The sequence below is a fragment of the Alligator mississippiensis genome, chromosome 3 (genome assembly GCF_030867095.1).
Source record: "Alligator mississippiensis isolate rAllMis1 chromosome 3, rAllMis1, whole genome shotgun sequence".
NCBI lineage: Eukaryota > Metazoa > Chordata > Crocodylia > Alligatoridae > Alligator > Alligator mississippiensis.
In genome coordinates this window covers 280,896,424-280,917,029 of record NC_081826.1, presented here as the reverse complement: position 1 = coordinate 280,917,029, position 20,606 = coordinate 280,896,424, and the positions used below count along the sequence as shown (strand labels likewise).

Genomic DNA, 20,606 nt, shown 5'->3' with positions numbered 1-20,606 from the left:
GCAGGCCCTAAGACTGGCTTTAGAACAATTACCTTTACCTTAGATATCTCACTGTCGTGGAGACAGCCAGCGTCCATCTCATGGTATCCAACTATTGATCCACTAGCACAGGGGTGGCCAACTTTTGGCGCATGTGCCACAAGTAGCATGGGCAGAATCTGTGAGTGGCACACAGTGGTTCACAGAGGGGGCAGGCAAAAGAGTGGCAGATGGGGCAGAGAACACAGGGCAGGAAGATGACAGCAAAGCAGCAGATTGGGTAGAGGGCACAAGGCAGGAAGCAGAGCATCAGATCAGGCAGGGAAAGGGGATCAGTGGCACTCAAGAAGGGTGTGGGGCTAATTTATGGCATGCCTGCAAAAAAGTTGTCATCCCCTCTCCCCACCAGGCCAACAGGTATGATTGATGCATAAAACCAATGCCAAGGTATGAAAGTATGGTGAAATACAAGGGTTACACTAACTGAAACAGGTACTTTTTAAACAGTGGGAATCCAATCTCAGAGAAGCCTTTCAGTGCACACTGCCCCAGTTGTGAGTGAGTGTGATTTTCAAGAACGGTGCAGAACAGTTTGGGCAGTTTGGGTGGTGGGGAGATTGGCAAAAATGTGGGCAGGCAGGTTGGTATCCATGCTGGCCCAGGGTTCGGGTCACGGCTTGTAGGGTGGGTGAAGAAGTAAAAGATGTTGTTAAATGCCAGGATTTTTTATTTCTTGCTTTTGCAGTTCTGTGTTGGGTATGGACTAGACTTCATGTGCACACAATGCAGCGTTTTGTGTAAAAATTAAATATAGAGGGCCAGATCCTTTGGTCTGCTTTTGCCTATTTATACTAGTCAATCGGTGCCATTAGCTTAATGGGCGTCCTCAGGATACCCTGCAGTACAGCCTTCCCTCAGGGGCAAACAGCAAGCAGCAATTTGAGAACAGATCAAAAGCAACACAAATACAATGAACCCATGGGTTAAAAAAAGGGGCCTTGATATTTTTACATACAATGAAAATACCTAGAGTTTATGTGAGACAAGATTACAACAGGCATAAATTCTTTTGCTTCAGCCAGCCATTAGCTGGTGTGGCCTAGGAACAGATTTGTGCTAGAGGTTGGGTACTCTAATTATTCAGGACGGCGGCAGGGGGCCATAGTTTGCAACTTCCCCTGAGGCATCTGCCATTGCAAAATACAGGATGCTGGTTTAAAACATACGTGGGTCTGATTCAGTACAGCAATTTTATGCTCAGAGTAAATACTGTGAGCAGAAAAATACCAGTGAATAAGTAATTCCTGTCTTCTGTTTATTATTCTTCACTTGATGACTGCATAGACTTCTGAATAGAAGTAATGCAAGCCATGCAGCCGCTCAGCATCAGGACACACCCTCCTTGGGGAATAAGATTCATTACTTACTACTCATACACAGATCTGCAGAACAGCCTTATCTGTAAGATGAGAGACACAAAAATGCAGTTACTTTCAGAATGTTTTGTCTCAGCTGCTTCAGTTGCTGAGTTTTCCCATTGACAAAGACCACCCACCCCATGCCTAGAAAATGGTGGGTTTGATCCTCATTTAACATCACCAGGGTGATCTTGTTGACTGTGATATCATTAGTCTTGATTTCTAATGTTCTAACTGAGGGGGGAAATCAGGCCCCCTGGATGTTGTCTTTCTTTGAAAAGAATAAATGACCAGATAGTTCAGTTAGCAGGTTTTCCTTATCTTTTAAACATCAACAAGAACCAATTAATTAAATGTTAAATTAACACAATCTAAGAAAAACCGGCTATCAATCTAGCCAGCAATGAGAGGAAGACAAATTACAGGGGTCTCCTTGTCCACTGCTGTTGAGAATATCTTGTCCAACAAGGAACTCCCAGTAGAGACCAAAAGAAGCAGCTGTTTAGGAGAGCTGCAGAAAACAAGAAAGAGCAGAATATTATGGGCCAGGTTACGATCTCCCTTTCAGTAGCTTCAGTCCTTGGAAATTAATTGTTGATACCCGGTGTCTTTATGAGTTCTACTCCCTTTCTGAACTGCCCAGACTCCAAGCACCTTAAATACATGCTTAACTTTAGCTTTGATGTCCTGTGGATAAAGTATTTTGCTATCTCAGGAACATACAATAGTGTTTTTGCTCACCAGGGTCTTGTGATTGTTCTAACAGCTCACGGATGTTTGCAGACTGCTCACAGTTTTACTTGAGAGGCAAGGACTTTTGTGGGTGCTGTCTGTTATTGGACCAAATGTATCGTGCAGGTAAAATTGGAAAAGCTTTCAAATGCAAGCCATTCTTCATCAGGTCTTGCGAGAAATGTTGCCAGTCCCTCTTGCTCACAAAGAAAGAGCATGATTCTGATCTGCTAGCCTTTCACCTGAGTGACTTCATTGACTTCATGAATTTACTTCTGTGTAAGATCCATGAGTTTAGATTTAAGGAAAATAATAGAGAGAAAATATAAAATAATTCCTTGTAAAAAGCAATTTGATGGTCTGTGGCCAGAAACTAATAAACTCCACAACAGGTTAGTACTTGTAAATAGAAATACTATCCTGCTGCGGAGTTTTTTCATGCACAGCAGCACATGTCTAGACACTGTTCCAGCTGGCTGGGGCACAAGGGGGCTTCAGTATGGGGATTGCCTATCAGCGAGCCCCACACCGGAGCATTATGTGCCAACCAGCCCCTCCATAGCACGTTAAGCCAGGTTTGAGCAGCCCCAGATTGGCAGGCTGTCCTCCTCTGGGTTCCCTGCTAGCTAGGGCTGCTCTCAATATGAGACCTGGCTCAATATGCTAGAGTTGCAGGCACGTGTGTAAATGCAGTGCCCGGAAGCAATTGTGTAGTATTACTTTGCATGTGTAAGCGTGCCCCTTGTGGTTGTTTTTATTCATAGATTTCATAGACATTAAGACTGGAAGGGACCTTGTAAGATCATTGGGTGCAGTCCCCTGCCCAAGGGGCAGGAAGTCAGCTAGGGTCAAAGGATCCCAGCAAGATAGGCATCCAAATGTTTCTTGAAAGTGCTTGCACCACTTCTGGAGTGGAGTCCATTACAGGCCTTGGGGGCTCGGACAGTAAAGAAGCTTTTCCTTATGTCCAACTTAAAATGGTCTTTTAGGAATTTGTGACTGTTGGACCTTGTCTTTCTTTGGGGTGCTCTGGTGAACAGGTGTTTCCCTCCCCCCAGATCCTGATGCACACCCCTTATGTACTTATAGGCTGCCACCAAGTCACCCCTGAGACTATGCTTCTCCAGGCTGAAGAGTCCCATGGCTCTCAGCCTGTCTTCGTAAGGCCTGATCTCTTGCCCTCTGATCATGCATATGGCCCTCCTCTGGACTCTTTCAAGCTTCTCCACATCCTTCCTGAATTGTGAAGCCCAGGATTGGATGCAGTACTCCAGCTGCGGCCTCACCAAGGCTGAGTACAGCAGGAGGATGACATCCTGGGTCTTGCTCAAGATGCATTGGTAGATGCAAGCCAGAGTTTTGTTCGCTTTGCTGGCTGCGGTATCTCATTGGTGGCTCATGTTCATCTTGTGGTCAGTCATGCCCCCCAAGTCTCTTTTGGTTATGGTACTAGTGAGTGTAGTACTGCTGAGCCTATAAGTGTGATGTGGGTTTTTTCCCCCCTGAGGTGGAGCACCTTGCATTTCTCCATATTGAATGCCATCAGGTTTTCATCTGCCCACCTTGCGAGCCTATCGAGGTCTGCCTGGATCGCCAGCCTATCCTCAAGCGTGGAGACTCTGCCCCATAGTTTGGTGTCATCAGCGAACTTCACCAGTCCATTTCTGACACCAGAGTCCAGATCATTTATAAAGACATTAAAGAGTACAGGTCTGAGAACGGAGCCTTGAGGGACACCACTCGTCACTGCATGCCATGTTGATTTGGTTCTGTCAATTACCTCTCTCTGGATCCGACCTCGGAGCCAGTTCCCCAGCCATCAGACTGTAGGGTAGTCGAGGCTACAGTTCCCCAATTTCTCCATGAGAACATCATGGGATACCAGGTCAAAGGCTTTTTAAAGTCCAAATATATGATATCAAGCTCTTCCCCTTTGTCCAGGTGATGCGTCACCTGGTTATAGAAGAAAATGAGATTGGTCAGGCAAGACCTACCTGCAACAAACCCGTGCTGGCTATCCCTCAGAATGTTGCCTTCTGTTAGCCTGTCAAGAATGGTTTCTTTGATAATTTTTTCCAAGATCTTTCCAGGGATAGAGATCAAACTGGTTGGCCTATAGTTTCCCAGATCTTCCTTCCTCCCTGTCTTGAAGATAGGCACCACATTGGGCCTCTTCCAATTTTCAGGTACTTTCCCTGAGCACCATGAGTTCTCGAATATCCTTGCCAGTGGCCATGCTATGGTGTCTTCCAGTTCCTTTAGCACTCTTGGGTGCAATCTATGGACCAGATAATTTGTGGGTGTCCAGCCTCTCAAGGTGTTCCTTCACAAGATCTACACCAATGGTGGGTGTATATTCACCCTGACCCTGGTCATTCCATATCTTGTCAGGCAGGGTGGTCTCTTTGGTGTGGTGAAAGACCGATGCAAAGTAATCATTAAGCAGATTGGCTTTTTCCTGGGTGTTGGTTCTCATCTGCTCCATTTGGTGTAGTCGGGGTCCCTTGTGCCCTTGATTTTTTTTTCCAACTTCCCACATATCTGAAGAAGGACTTTTTATTGTCCTTGATTCGTGTAGCCAGTTGGAGTTTGGTTACAGCTTTGCTTTCCTTGTTTGCTCCCTACAGGTGCAGACCAGTGCAGAAAACTCCTCCTTAGTGGTGTTTCCTGTCTTCCATCCTTTCTAAGCTTCTCTTTTTAGATGTAGGAGGTCCATGATTTCTCTGTTGATCCCCTTTACTACCGTTCTTACAGGCTGGAATGGACTTCCCTTGTGCTTCTAGGATTGCTTCCTTAAGGAGTGACCACTCATCATGAACTCCCCTCCCTGTCAAATCATGGCCTCTCAGGGCCTCGACAACAAGCTTCCTGAGTTTATGAAAGTTGGCTTTCCTAAAGTTGAAGACTTCTGCATTGCTGACTGACTTGCCAGCTTTGCGAAGGATAGTAAAGGTGATCAGCTTGTGGTCACTATCACCCAGCTTCCCTTTGATTCTTAGGTCGCTGACTAGATCATCCTCCTTTGGCCAGTACCAGGTCCAGCAGTGCCTTACCTCTTGTTGGCCCATAAACTTCTTGAGACAGGTAGAGCTTACCCATGCATGTGAGGAAGCTTTGTGACCGATTGGATTTGGCTGAGTGCTCTTCCCATGAGATGCCTGGGTAGTTGAAGTCTCCCATGATGACCACGCACTGAGAACATGCAACCTCAGCCAGTTCTCTAGTGAATTCATGGTCAAGCTCGCATTCCTGATTTGGAGGTCTGTAGTAGACTCCTACAATTGTATCCCCTTCACCATGTTCCCCTTGTATTCCAACCCAAAGGGTCTCCAGTCATCTTCCTTGGGTGCCAATCTTCGCTTGTAGGGAAGTGTACTGCTCCTTCACATAGAGAGCTGTACTCCCACCCCTTTTATCAGCAAATCTTTCCTGTATAGGGTATACCCATCTATACCCATGGTCCAGTCATAGAAGGAGTCCCGCCAGGTCTCTGTTATCCGTATGAGACTGTAGTAATTTCTGTGTAACAGAAGGACCAGTTCCTCCTGTTTATTCCCCAAGCTCCTGGCATTCCTATGCTCTTGGATAACAAATGTATCCAGTGTTTTGCAGATCTTGTGTATTACATTGGTTTTAAAAAAAAATCTTAGCTGGAAGCCCGGATGGCTAATTGCAAATGATAGGAAATCATTTATTACAATTAAAACACAGTCTTTTGTGTGGTTTAGCTGTGGCTAGGCATCATGTGCTCATGCTAGTGTGCACTCCTAAGTGTCTCATGGGAAAAGCCATATTTGGAAAACCCTTTTCCCCAAGTATAGATCTTACCACAGGATGAACTACAGCACAACACTGTTTATTTCGGAGCTCAGAAAATGTGCTGCTGCCTTTCCATTCTTGAGCTCACTCATTTCATTATTAACTAGGGATGCCTCCAAGCTAGCAGAGACCTTCATAAAACACCTCTTGTAAACAAGCTGTAGTTAAAAGTTCTACTTGGAGACAGTCTTCCTTTCCAACAACATTACCTGAACACATTTGTTATTGCTTCCTTTTTTTTAAACACTCATATAAAGAGCACTTGACCTATGGGTCCAAGCTACTATTAATAAAAGGTTAAAATAATAATTTTGGATTACTTTTTCATCAGTGATTTCAAAGATGGAGAGCAACAAAATAAGGTCACATTTGCCCAGCATTACATGTCATGTCAAAACAGATATAATGACACCCTCTGTCATAAATTCACTTGCATAATGTAATGGTAGAAGTGATAAATGAACGAAAATAGAATAGAAGAAATAAGTCAAATGAGCTTTAGTTAAAGTGCTCCCCACCGCCATTTTGAAGCACATGGCACTGTATTCACAAGTAGCCGCTCTAAGAGAAAAAATATTTTCTTTTTCTGTTTTACCCTATGAAGTAGGAAAAACCAATAACATTGTTTCAGGTCAACCCAAAATGTTTTGTTAAACCAAAAATTTAATATTTCATCTTTTAATTATTTAATCCTTTCTTTAACCATTTTTTTCCAGCTGAAAATATTTGTGAAATGTGGCCTAATTTGCAAATAATTTTGGTCCCTGCAAAACTGCATTACTTGAGGAATCTAATACTTGCCAAAAATATTTTGCCCAGCTTTACCATTGGCCAAAAATATTTTGCCCTGCTTTACAGGATGGGGAGTACATGTAGAAATAAAAAAGAGCCTGCGGTAAATACTCAGTACTTTTCTGTATCTTCAGTTTCTCATCATGCCAAGTCCAAAAGTCAGAGCAATTCCAGAAAGAACCCCGAGGGAACCTTTCTAATCTAACAAAATAGCTAAACTGTCATCACTCTAAATTTAGGAAATAATCATAAACTCAAGTGTAAAAAAGAAAGGCACACATTTTAAAACACACACTTTTAAAGAGCATTAGAATGAATCTATTCTCCAAGTGAACAGTGTAGGCCTTAGAACTTTGCTGAAAAATTCCTCATGGATTTACAAGTTGCTGTAAGTCCCCCAGGAGATGGATTTTGAGCTCGAAACCCGTCCTAGGTACACAGATCTAAGACATGTAGTGAACATTTGGAAGCTGACATCTTTCCACAACAAAGACACTTCTGATACTGAAAACCAGACCTATCTGGCTTTCTATCTCCTGTGTTAAATCACACTTAGTGTAGACTTAAACACAGGTTAATAGTGCTGACTTTTGGAAGAGGAAAACTTTGGAATATATTTCAGAAGTAAGAATTAAATGCAATAAATCTGAATGTAAGAAACTTGGGAGTATTTGCTTGTCTCTTTTGCTGTGCAAAGGTCTGTAGAAGTGACTGAATGTTCATTAATCTTCTTAATTCATTTAGTAATGTTATTTTTCTCCTCTGCAGGAGTCCCCTGTGGTTCAGTGTTAGGATCCTTGTCTGCCACACAAGACACCCGAATTCAATTCTCAGATGCTTATACAACTGCAACCCTGGAGGCAACAAATGTCTGGACTCAGTCTGGTCTTTGGATTCTGTCTCAGTGGCCTAAAGTAGGGATGGAAGGTCTGGGCAGCCTCTACTCCTCCAAAATGCCTGCCTTGCATATGCTTTGACAGGGCTGGATTAACCCTTTAGTGGGCCCTAGGCAAACAAACTTGTGGGCCCTGGGCCAGTTGAGGCCCCCTCCCTACCCCGGCGCTGCCACCCACAGGGAGTGGCGCTTGGAGCTGCCACTAGGAAGCTTCTGCTGTGGCAGCGAAGCCAGCAGAGCGGAGGGAAGGGGAGGGGAAGGGAGGTGGACTGGGCTATTTGCTCTGCTGCTGTGGAAGTAAGGACTGGAGCCCCCTGCAGCTCAGAGCCCTAGGCATGTGACTAGTTTGCATTAATCCAGCCCTATGTGTTGAAGGTCTGGGTGACCTGTCATGCATATACCATGATCCGGAAGGATTGACGGTTGCTTAACCATATTTATCCTCTGCTTATTACAGTGTCCAAGATGATTGCAAATTGTTATCATGAAATATGCATAGATCAGCTGATATGAATTCCTCTTAGAAAGCACGGGCCATTTTAAAAGTAAGGGCTTAATCTGCCTTAATTTCTCACACTGAACAGTAACCTTGGGCCAGATCCCAAAGTCTAAAAGTCAATGAGAACCTTTCTGTTGATTTAGTGGGCTTTTGAGGGGTCTTATTTTGTTCATGCTGTCCTTGATTAAAGTTGGGTTACTTGTGAAGCAAATAAACATAAAGGAAACAGAAGTGGACATTTGGTTAACGCTTTTAAAAAGTTCCTAATATACTCTCATATCCCTTGGTATTGCTGAAAACAGCTGAACATACTACCTCACTGATACTGTTTGGTTGCAACAAACACATCTTAAAATGTCCATGCTTTAATAGGTTTATCATTTTTTATATAATTTGCATTGTTTTCCTTCTCCTTCCCGCACTTCTTTGTATTCAATTCGGGTATCGTAGGCTGTGAAGTAGGGGTGAATGTTTTATTGTGATATATAACACACAGGGTTATTTTTTCAGCTGACAAGGCATTGCCTTCCTGTTTTTAACATTTTACATAGACCTACAGGGAACTTTTTGCTACATCAACAAGCTCAGGTGAATAGGTTGGCAAAACTTTCCAGTTTCTGTCTTATACCTAGGAAGCTAATCTTTCTGGGAAAGCCTGAACTCCTTCAGTAAGGTTTGCTGCGAAGAGGGAGCCTGAAGAACATGTGAAAACTGGAGTTTCAGACTCAGTGTGAAATGTAAATGTTTGCCTGTGTAGCATCCAACCTACTGTAGCCACAGAGCTGAGATGTGATATTCTGAATTTGAGCTCTAGATGAAAACTGCTGTGTTTGTGACACAAGTGCAAAAGAGTTACTGGCCTTTTAGAAGTCAATGGGTATGCTTCCATATCAGTGCAGCAACACCTTGCCCCCCCCCAAAGATTAGGGTCAACTTTACTTTTTTAAACAAGGGGAAGGAATGTTTTTGTTTGACTTTGCTTGTTATTTATATTTGTTACCAATAATCTGCTCTTTTAAAAGACTCCTACACCGTCCCTTTACTGTGATCCCTATTCTGTGTATTTAGCCTTTATGAAAGTAATCTGTGTTAATTAAACCACTGAGGAATAGGAAGAAAACAGTCAAATTATTTTTTTTAAAAGATTGGTCCTTTTTTGGTTGCCTCTGTTTTTGGTTGTTTAATCTGAGGCACCTTTAAAGGCCTAATTATCAGGTGGCAGAGGGTTTCCTCTCTACTCTTTGGAAATCATTTGAAGGGTGTCTCAAATTAGGTCCTTGGAAGCTAAGACATTTAAAAGCACTAATCAGTTTTTTAAATTTTGATCAAAGTTTCTGAAAATATTTTAGATCAACAGAGGTGTTTTGACATGTTGAAATTATGGGTATTACTCTATTTCTGCCACTAATGGTGACTTTGTCTGAGTATCTGGCCCAAGGATGGGCAAAACACAGTCTGTGGCAAAGGATTTTATATGGCCCATGGTGCATCCTTAACCCCTGCCTGCTTGGCCCATGCGTGAGGGACAGCCCAAGCCATGGCACATACAGCCAGTACTTCTGCCCCTGGGTGCACAATGAGGGCTGGGGTGGCATGGTGGCTGGACTCCACTTCCCAGCAGTCCCACGAGCAATGGCTCTTTCCAGCTGTGGCCACTAGTGTCGCCACTGGACCTGGGCACCCCAGCTCATCTACCCGACATCCACTGCTGAGGGTGCTGGGTGGAGCAGGGTCTCAACTGAGACTGGCCTGGGACCCATGCAGGCAGTGCACGCCCAACTGGGTAGATGGGATGGGGCTGCAAGCAGGTGGGGAGTGGCATCCAGGAGTGGGGTGGGTGGGTGGGGCTGGGGCCAGGATCTTGTGGTGGTGACAGTGTGGGGCCAGGGCCTGGAGCAGGGCCACAATCCACTGCCTGCCTGTGCCTGCGATGGGCACTGGTTCTGCAGGCAGGGGTGTGCTGGGCCCCAGCCCTGTGCTGTTACCACTCCAAGATCCCAGTCCCAGCCCCACTCGCCTCCTTCAGCTCCTAGACTCAGCTCCCCACCTGCCTATGGCCCCATCCCATTCGCCTGGCTGAGTGAGCATGCCTTGCTCACATAGATCCCAGGCCAGTCTCCATAGATCCAGGATCGCCAGCTGGTGACAGTGCGGGGCAAGGGCCTTGGGCAGCTCCACTTAGGGAGTTTTGTTAAGTTGTTGTGGGCATGGGGCAGGGGATGCCAACCCAGCCTGGGCTGGCAAGTGTATGTGTGGGGGGGGGTGTCCTGACCCAGCCCACAACAGCTTACAAAAACTCTCTAAATGGCTCTCTAACCCAAACAATTGTCCACCCCTGATCTAGCCAAATCAACAATGGGAAAGAAAGGACTTTGTCGAGTATCTGATCTATTGAGGGGCCATTTCAATCAAGGAACTTATTCTATAAGGAAAATTGAGCTGGAGTTCAGCCAGAATGCTGGAATGTCCCTGGAGAGTCAGTGCCATTCATTGCCGCTGCAGGGCTCTCTTAATATCTGTACAGCATCTTTTATATTTCCAGAATGTCATGCAAGAGGCAGGTGTCATCCTCCTTTTATGAGCTATTTTGATGATGCACTTTTCCTTGCTGTTTGTGCATAGAGCTGCTGTTATAAGGATGATGAAAGAAAATCAATATGCAGTGTGATTTCATATTGTACATCCATACAGCAATAAGAATTGCATAGGCTTTGCATAATATGAGAGGGTGTGTTGTTGCCCCCTTCCTTTGCGATATTATGGTCCTATTGTTAATGTAAGGTTGCCAAGTTAGATGCAGTATGTTTTAGCTGGATGCAGGCTCTGGACAACAGTTGTTTGACAATAAACTTTGTTTTCAGTGCCTGGCCTGGGCATAGTTGGAGGTTGTAATCTTGCAACATAGATTTTAGACATTCCTCCAGGCTGGAAGAGCCAACTCTCAGAGTTCAGAGAGAAGCCAGCTACATCTGCAAAAACACGTTCAACATGTCCAAAGGAGGCATATTTTTACCTTCTGTGAAAAAAAAAATCGTTTCATGACACCATGCTAACAGCAGGCAGCTCAAATGGAGTAGCCTTTTCATAAGAGGAATGCAGTCAATTTCTAGTTGTTGTTCACATTACAATAATGCCCCAGACAGAGTTGGGGCTGTGTCATACTAGGGACTGAACAATGATGCAACTCTGTCTCCAATTGTTTGCCATTTAAACTGTTAGCACAGAGTGGGAAGAAAAGCAGAGAAGTGAAGTGATGCACTCGGCAGGTCAACAGCAACCAGGTCTAGTGAATCTGAAGTCCAATGAATCTGTAGAGACCAGGCCATTAAAATTTACTGTTTGCCTGTTTACAGCTGTATGTGTTGCCAAGGACATATATGGGGTTTGGTAACACCCATCTTCACCCTGCTGTATCAGATGTACCTTTGTTTCCAGAAGGAGGTCTAGAAAAGAGTATGGGGGAGGAGAAGACAGAAAGAAAATGAAAATGACCTGGAAGTGAAAGTAAGTGGCGAAACAAAATGGGACACTAAAGAAGGCTAGAAAGTGCAAGAGGAGAGTGAAAGAAAACACAAATTCTTGCTTGCACGCAAATGTTCATGACTGGGGCTATATATCTTTCATTTGATTTCCTTGGTGAAGAAAAAGTTGCCACAAGGAGAGGGAAGGTCAGTGTTAGCTGGAAGGGGGTGAGCAGGTAGCATGAGTGCCAGCGTGCACTTGTTGACAGCCCAGAGGTCACAACTTTGAGGCCATAGAAGAAATGCTTATGGCGCAGCCCTGTCAGATTCCAGTGGATCTGCAAATTCTGCTAAATACCTTGTCACAAGGATATGAGAAAGGAAAGGTGCTGGGAGATTCTGGTTTAGCTGCAGAAATGTATTAACTGATCACAGTCCAGGTGATGGGATCATATGGCCAAGCATTGTGGAGTAGCTCCTCATTGCTTTATTCTGTCAGGCAGTGAATCAGAAAGCTCTGTTAGAGCTCAGTAACTCTATTTGCTATTGCCGTGTGACATGCATCTATGAATTTTTAAGGGATGATGGGTTCCTGGGGTGGGATCAGAGAGCCATCTCATCTCCCCTCCCAAACTGAACTAGAATTTTTTTGTGTGGAGTTTGTCTCACTTCAGATAAATTAACACTCCCTCCCCGTATGTCTCGTTCAATAGCTCCTTTCCAGTCTGCTGCTTCTGAATCACTCTCTCCGGCTGCTCTGGCACTCAGTAGGAGTTTGCCCTGAATGTATCCTGGCACATAAATGACAGGGAATCAGAGATGGAAATCATCACCATTAAAGCATCTCGCTCTCCCTTCAGCCAGTGCGGGATTGTTCCCTGCCATGCGCTTCTCAACGGTTTTTGTTTTAAATACCATAAGCAACAAAAAATCTTGCCCCACTCCCATCCAGGAGCTTAGCCCAAGGTCTAATGACTAAACTGTTGTGCAATTTCCCTCATACGCAGCCTACATTTTCCTTTTGTTTGTTGCAATTATTCCATTATTCCTACTTATAACTGGTGCTGAGTGAATCTCAGAGGTTTGGAGGCTTATTTTAGTTCAAGTTGGCATTCAAGACAGCAAATGTTTATCCAAATTCTCTACATCCTTTGGGCACTTCACAGCCAGGCCTACTTTCCTCATTTCCCTGTAATATTTTTCATCCCACAATACTCTTTGCTTCCCCATATCTTCTGGATCCATGGAGCTACATATTGGCTAGATATTGAGCACTTTCCTCCCTTAGTAAACGTCCTCTTGAGATCCTAGACCAATGCCCTTCTCCAGAGTCTGTCACATACCATTTCCTAGGCTATTCCCAACCTGAGTCTCCCGATTTAGTCTCCTATAAGCTTCAGAGGTTTGCCAAACAGTTCACTTTCTCCAAACCAGCTGGGATCTCAGGGGCTACTGATACCCTTTTACTGGGACTGGTGTTCTGATAGTTTGAACATTTAAGGGTACCTGCAGGCAGGGGTGGCCAACCTGTGGCATGGGCAGCCTGTGTGCGTGGCATGTGGCAGATCAGGGAGGGGAGAAGCAGCACAATGGCTGATGGGGCAGGAGGCAAAAAGTGAAGCAGCAAATTGGGCAGGGAGCAGAAAACAGAGCAGCAGATTGGGCAGGGGAAAGGGTGCCTGCCCGATGAATGGCACTTGGGGAGGGTATGGGACTAATCAGTGACATACCTGCCAAAACAGTTTGGTCCCCATTGCTGTAGGGCTTTCCCCCAGTGTATGTCCTGGATAATGCCCTGGGTAATTTAAAAACCAGGTGTAGGAAGAATTCTTCATATCAATATGAAGACACTAGTCTTCCAGGAAGGGCGTATGTGAGGAGTCTTCCTTTTTCTTCCTTTGCCCTGCGCTCTGAGGGATGAGCTAGAGGAGTGCCCTGATGTATCTCTCCATTTTATAGCTGTCAGTTCAGTTGGGCAAGCTGAAGGCTGCAGCCTTGGGATCTCTCTGAGAAATAATTTGTGGGGTTCACCGGAAGTTCAAAAATTGGTTCACCAAAAGTTCAGTTTGTGTCAGCTTTGGCCTCTGATGGCTAGATCTACAAAGGGATGTATAGTGGTGTACATTGTATGACTCTTGGGTGCCCTACAGCCTGGTGAAAGCCATAGCTTGAGTTAGGCATCTAAAGTCTCTCTACAGTGCATGGGAAGAATCGTGTACCTTAGACTGGGATCCCTAAAGCCAACAGACTATTGTGTGGAGCTGCCTTTGCTAGTCACTAGGAAGTATCAGTGATAAGGATGAAAGTTAGGCCCATCCTTTTTCAGGGATTGGGTGTCAAAAGCCAGCAATATCCCTACTAAAAATTGACACTCATGAACCTGCTCCTTGAGTTAGGTGTTTAATTTTGGGGGTGCTGCCCCATTGCTTCCTCAAGAGTAGGTAAAACGCTTACTGGGAATGTAGGTGTTGTGTGTTCAAATTCTTGTTTTACTTAGTTTGAAACTGGAAAGCTCAATTGAAATCCTACCTCCCATGAGAGTGCCCTGAGTGCTGGATTATCGAATACCCTGAACTGTTTCTCAGTATATTTCCTTGAAGCTTTTTCCCTTTGTGTAAATAGAGAGGGAGGAGCCAGAGTCAGAATGACTGAGTGAGATACTATGGTCTGGTGGTTAGGGTACATGGTGCAGGCTCTGGGAGACTCATGTTTGAGGTCCTGCTCCAATTAATGTTCAATCGCCATATTTTCTGACATACAACACCTACTTTTCCCCCAATAATCAGCACCCCCCCCCAAAAAAAAAAATTTGGGGTGTGTGTGTCTTAAGTAGGGAAGCCTGGAATAGAAAGTCCCCCACTTTGATTCTTGCTCCAAAACTAACTGCCCAGCAGCAGTAGTGGAGAGAGCTTCAGACAGCTGAGAGATTCAGCTGACTTAATAGTTCATTGTTCTTCACTCCATAGGTATTAACAATCATCTCTTCTTTTTAAGGCTCAACTAATCAAGCTAGCTTTTCATCTGGCCATGTTGCTATCTATTAGTTACTCATAGTTTCATAGTAGCTAGGGTCAGGAGGGACCTCAACAGATCATCTAGCCTGACCCCCTGCCACAGGCAGGAATGAATGCTGGGCTCACAAGACCCCAGACAGGTGATCATCCAACCTCCTCTTGAATTTGCCCAAGGTAGGGGCGAGGACCACTTCCCTGGGAAGTCGATTCCAGATTTTGGCCACCCTAACTGTAAAATATTGCCTTCTGATCTCTAACCTAAACCTATTCTCCATCAGCTTATGACCATTGTTCCTTGTCACCCCAGGTGGTGCTGGGAAGAAAAGGGCTCTGCCTATTTGCTGTTGATCTCCCCTGATGAGCTTGTAGGCAGCCACCAGGTCCCCTCTCAGCCTCCTCTTGCTGAGGCTGAACAGGTTCAGGTTCTTCAGTCTCTCCTCGTAGGGCCGGTCCTGCTGCCCTCCACCAGGCGAGTGGCCCTCCTCTGAACCCTCTCCAGGCTGGCCACATCCCTTTTGAAGTGCGGCGCCCAGTACTGGACGCAGTACTCCAACTGTGGCCTGACCAAAGTCGCATAGAGGGGGAGTATCACTTCTCTGGACCAGCTTGAGATGCACCTTTGGATGCATGACAAGGCCTTGCTGGTTGCGGTCTGGCATTGGCAGCTCATGTTCATCTTGGAGTCAATGATGACTCCAAGATCCCATTCTGCCTCTGTGCTTTCAAGAGGGGAACTCCCCAGCCTGTATGTATGCTGTGGATTCCTACTCCCGAGGTGCAGCACCCTGCATTTATCTAGGTTGAACCCCATCCTATTCTCGTCTGCCCACTTTGTAGTCTGTCTAAATCTAGTTGCAGTCTCTCTCTCCCTTCAAGTGTGTCCACCTCGCCCCACATCTTAGTGTCATCAGCAAATTTGGACAGCGTGCTTTCCACCCCCTCGTCCAAGTTGCTGATGAAGATGTTAAACAGTGCGGGCCCGAGGACCGAGCCCTGGGGTACCCCACTGCTCACATCTCACCAGTTTGAGTACACCCTGTCCACCACTACTCTCTGGGTGTGCCCCATCAGCCAGTTTTTTACCCACCCAACTGTGGAGGCATCAATGCCGCAGTCACTTAATTTATTGATGAGTTTGGGGTGAGAGACAGTGTCAAATGCCTTCTTAAAGTCTGGAAAGACTACGTCCACAGCGACACCATCATCCAAGGATTTAGTTACTTGGTCATAAAAGGCAATCAGGTTGGTCAGGCAGGACCTGCCTTTGATGAACCCATGCTGGTTGCCCCTGAGCATGATCTCCCCTGCAGGCCCTCCACAGATGCGCTCTTTGATGATTCTCTCCAAGATCTTCCTGAGCACCGAGGTGAGGCTTACAGGCCTATAGTTACTTGGGTCCTCCTTACTTCCTTTATTGAAAATTGGGACCACATTACCCAGTTTCTAATCCCCGGCACTTAGCCAGATGACCACGAATGCTCATACAGCTGAGCCAAGGGCTCTGTGATGACCCCTGCCAGCTCCCTCAACACCCTTGGGTGGAGGGCATCTGGACTTGCAGATTTAAAAATGTCTAGCCCTTCCAGAAGATCCCTAACTACATCTGCACAGACTGAAGACCTGACAGAGCTATCCCTGAGATTGTCCCTACCTCTGGTAGGTGGGATGTCCTGGTCCCTGTTCAAGAAAACAGAGGCAAAGAAACTGTTAAAAATATCAGCTTTCTTGTCTGGCGTAGCATCTTGCAGGGGCCCTACCCTGCCTGGTGCCTTCTTGCTCCCAATGTACTTGAAAAAGGACTTTTTGTTGTCCTTAATCCTGGACGCTAGCCTGAGTTCCATCTCTGCCTTGGCCTTCCTAATAGACCTCTTATGCTCCCGGGCCGAGGAGAAGTATTCCTCCTTGGTGATAGCTCCTCCCTTGCACTGGTTGTACGCCCCCACTTTTAGTTCTCAGGCATTGCTGAATGCCCTCGCTGAGCCAAGGGGATTTCTGAGCACTCTTACCCCTCTTGCTTCTCTCAGAGACTGTTATTCTTCGGGCCTGGAGGATCGTCCCCTTAAGGTACGACCATCCCTTGTGGATTCCCATCTCCTCTACCTTCTGGGCCCTCAGTGCCTCCCCCACAAGTCTCCTAAGCTCATTGAAGTTGGCCCTTCTGAAGTCAACTGGTCTCTTTTCTCCTATTTCATAGCCTTGCAGACACTTTAGCTCTGTCCCTGCTCTATGCAGCTGTAACTCGAGAAAAATCTTTTTTTTTCCATTCTCCCTTCCTAAAAATAAGGTACATATATTTTTTTCTGGGGCATATTAGAGACAAGAAAATATAGTATTTAAACAAAGTGGAATAGCTTCACCCAGAGAAACCATCTCAGAATACCCTGCAGCCATGTGTTTAAGGTCCTCTCCTGGGATAGATTGGGATTAAATCACTGCTCCAAATTGGGCAGGGGAGTAATTTGAACCCGGGTCTCCCCAAATGTCAGGTGCGTAGTCTAATTACTGGTCTTTGGGTTAAGGAGTGGGGCAGCCCCTGCCCCTAGGATGCCTTGTGCAGGGTGTGAGGTATGTTGTCAGTATGCCATCTGAATTGGGCCACACATTTGAGATGGAAGAAGAAACATGTAGTTATGAATCCTACTGTATCTTGGACTTCTAAGCCCCCGGGACTTTGATAGCTATGCACAGGTCAAGGGGCAGAAACAAAAGGCTAGATAAATTTGTTCATGGCAATCTTAGGTGCCTATGGAATTTCATAACCTCCTGCATTAGGTGTAAGCTGAACTAGAAGATTTTTGAGGATCTAAATTTCAGATTTAGGTGGACCTGTCCTCAGTGGATGTACTCTTCCATAACTTTCTGAAGTCAGATTGTTACTAATCATAATAGGCATCAGATAGCTAACATTGGCACGTTTAATGCGGCATAGGGCAGCATTTTATGAGACCTGAAAGATAAGGGAACTGTCAGGAAGTAGTGGAGAATGATAACAGAACCTCTGTACAGGAAGATCAAAAAGCCAACATCAGCTAGTTCTAACTACCTATATAGCACAGGAAATAAAAACTGTTTCTGAGAGAGATGGTGGAAGGCCAAGTAACTAGCCCTAAAATGACTCAGGAAAATTAGCAGGAGTGAGTATGTACAGAGGGAGACCCCTTTGGCACAGCAAGCTGTAAATTATGGTTATTCCTAAGAGGTAACAAGAGAAGTTCTGTCAACTACACAATTACTTTTTATTGGCAGTACTCTTTCAAGTCAAGAAAACATTGGCTGAAGTTCAAGACCATAGTTTTGGCTCAATAGCTACCATAATTTTTCAGAAATGCGATGAATGTTCCTCAAGAAATAGTTTCCTACAACAGCCACAAAAATGTCTCCAGTCAGGTTAGAGGGTATCTTGAACAATCTCCTAAAACTGCTGCCAACCAAGATTTGCCAGGGATAGTTTGAGCAAATGAAGTGTTCATCTCTTCAGAGGTATAACATATTAACCAACATATCTGAGGACCATACTCCCTCATTAACAGAGAAGAATGAATATTTGCATAAATTTTCATATATTTCTATAGCTCACAAACCAAGCATTGTCTTTTTAAGCTTATGCTGTTCAAAATATTCTCAATGTGGGGTAATATTTGCCTGCAAGCTGGTCAATATATGGTTAAGTGGTCATATTCAGAATATAAATAAATTTTCCAAATGTTCATTTTTCCAACACCCTATTTCCAACACCGAGTGAAATTCTGACCCTACTGAAGGCTGTGTGAATTTTTACATTGACACCACTGGGTGCATTTACACATGCAACAAATTTGAAGCAATAAACTCGGGAGCAGTTTGAGCCGGGGTAAACTGCTCCTGGGCACAGCATCTACATGCATACCTGGGACAGCAGCAATGAGTCGGGCTAGAGCAGTTTATGCCAGGGCCACTCCTGCCCTGCTCTGCCCCAGGCTCTGGGTAGCAGCATCAGGTGGCAGAGGGGCTGGCTGGGGCATGAGGGTGCTGAAAGCGTGGAGTCGTGTGGTTAGGCAACAGGCAGGAGTCTGGCCCCCTGCTCCCTTGACTGACTGGGTTCAATTGACCCCTGCAGTCAGCATCTACATGCGTGTTTAATCACAGTTAATTATTTTGCTGTAAAGTAATACTGTCCCTGACTACTTACGGCAGTGTTAATTAGTTTACTGTGGTCTAATATCATCACATATGTAAATGGTGACACTTTACTCAACCACAGATTAGTCTACACTCCAGTAAAGCGCACATGTAGACATGGCCGCTGAGGCCAGGATTTCAAAAACCTTTTGTGTTACCCTCTTTCATGATGATAGGTCATAGGAAGACGAAGTCAGAGTGTTACAAATCATAGTTTGCTTACTCATTATTATAATGGTAGTGCTGTAGTACCTAGACCAGTGATTCTCAACCACGGTACCAGCAGGTGTCAGATCCCTTGAAGGGTGCTATGAGGTACAAGGGCATAAGCAGACAAGCTAAGCAGAAAAGCCAGGCTCAGGCCTCTGCCTGGACTATCCCCCACCCTTACTGCTCAGTCCCTTTGCAAGGAGGTAAACACTGTCATATATAAATTAGCTTTTTGTATTGGGTGCCACTCAATTCCCAGAAGTTACAAAGGGAGCCTGTTGTCCAAAAGAATGTTGAGAACCACTGGCCCAGAGAACTCTGTAGGGAATTGGGACACCATTTTGCGACTCCCCATGTACACAGATATTAAAAATTAAAACTCTGACTCAGTGGATGTGTTTACAGTGCTACTCCAAAAGCATATGAGAAAAGTTAGTGGACAGATTGATTCCTAAAAGGTCTCTGGGCTCTTCCAGGAATTATTCTGTCCAGTACTTGTTTCTCCTTTTGAACCAGGCTCTAATTACAGGAAGTAGAGAAATGACAGGTAGTGAAGTATGCAAAGGCCAGAAATCACATCCAGAGAGTTGTGGGATTGCTGGTGGCTGACTTCTCTATAGCTTACAGTGCATAGGTGAATTCTGAACCTAGAGGGAGAGCTGGACTGGGAGAAGCTCAACTTCAGGCCTGTGTTCAACAGACCTTGCAGGATTATGCTGGACTGCCACCAGCAGGCAAGCTGAGGGGTCCTAGGTGTGTTTAGGCTAGAAGGCAGATTACATGGCAAAATAGCAGCCTAGACATACTCAGATTTTCAATAGGATATGTAGAAAGTTGACCCATTTGATACTAAAACAGTTAGATCCAATAATAACATTTATCACTGGAAAGTGGAGAATATAAAGCAATCACTTCTCTTGTTTAATGCGATAACGTTTCTACTTAACAAACAGCCTGAAAATGCAAAGCCAGCCCCAGCAAGTGCTCCTAAACATTCTGACTTCAGTGAGATAAAAAGCAAGAGTCTAAAGAATGAGGAATAAAGACAGAAAGAATGAGACTATTCAAATTATATCTTGTGTGTCTGAGGATGTGTATTTGAATATGAAATTATTCAGAAATATATTGTGTGACCTTGGAAAAGTTACTTACCTATTTTGTGTTGTAGGGTTTACCCAGCTGTACAAATTATATTATTATACTTTACAGCAGTGCTGAAATAATTAATTGTTGTGATCTGTTTGGAAGTCTATAGAAGAAAAAGACTCCGAATAGTGCCAAGTATTACAACTCTGTATTGATTTGTTGGATCTTGTCAGCCCTCCAGTTATTTTTTTTTGTTTGCCCCCAGACTTATTGTCTATAGTAATTATATTGGGTGTCACATTTCTGTACCTGCTCTCCAATGAATTGTCAAAGCTTATGGTTTTCATGCAAACATGGACCAGCTATAGCGTAGTTGCCCGCATTTCCAAATTGTCTTACATTATCTGGTTGGGAGTGGTCCTGTTTTGAGCAGGGGATTGGACTAGATGACCACCTGGGGTCCCTTCCAACCCTAATGTCTGATTCTATCAAAGTACTGTATGGCTAGAAGTGGTATTAGAAGTGGCAACTTTGATTCAGTGG

General features: G+C 44.8%; 1 long non-coding RNA gene across 1 annotated transcript in view; it reads left to right on the top strand.

The window, feature by feature from the left end:
- LOC132249165 (uncharacterized) overlaps window positions 1-8,365 on the top strand; it is a 353,785-nt gene extending 345,420 nt beyond the window's left edge. The window contains exon 4 of the long non-coding RNA XR_009460572.1: window positions 7,509-8,365. This is a non-coding gene — a long non-coding RNA (uncharacterized LOC132249165). The remainder of the gene's footprint in view (window positions 1-7,508) is intronic.
- Window positions 8,366-20,606: the final 12,241 nt, after the last annotated feature.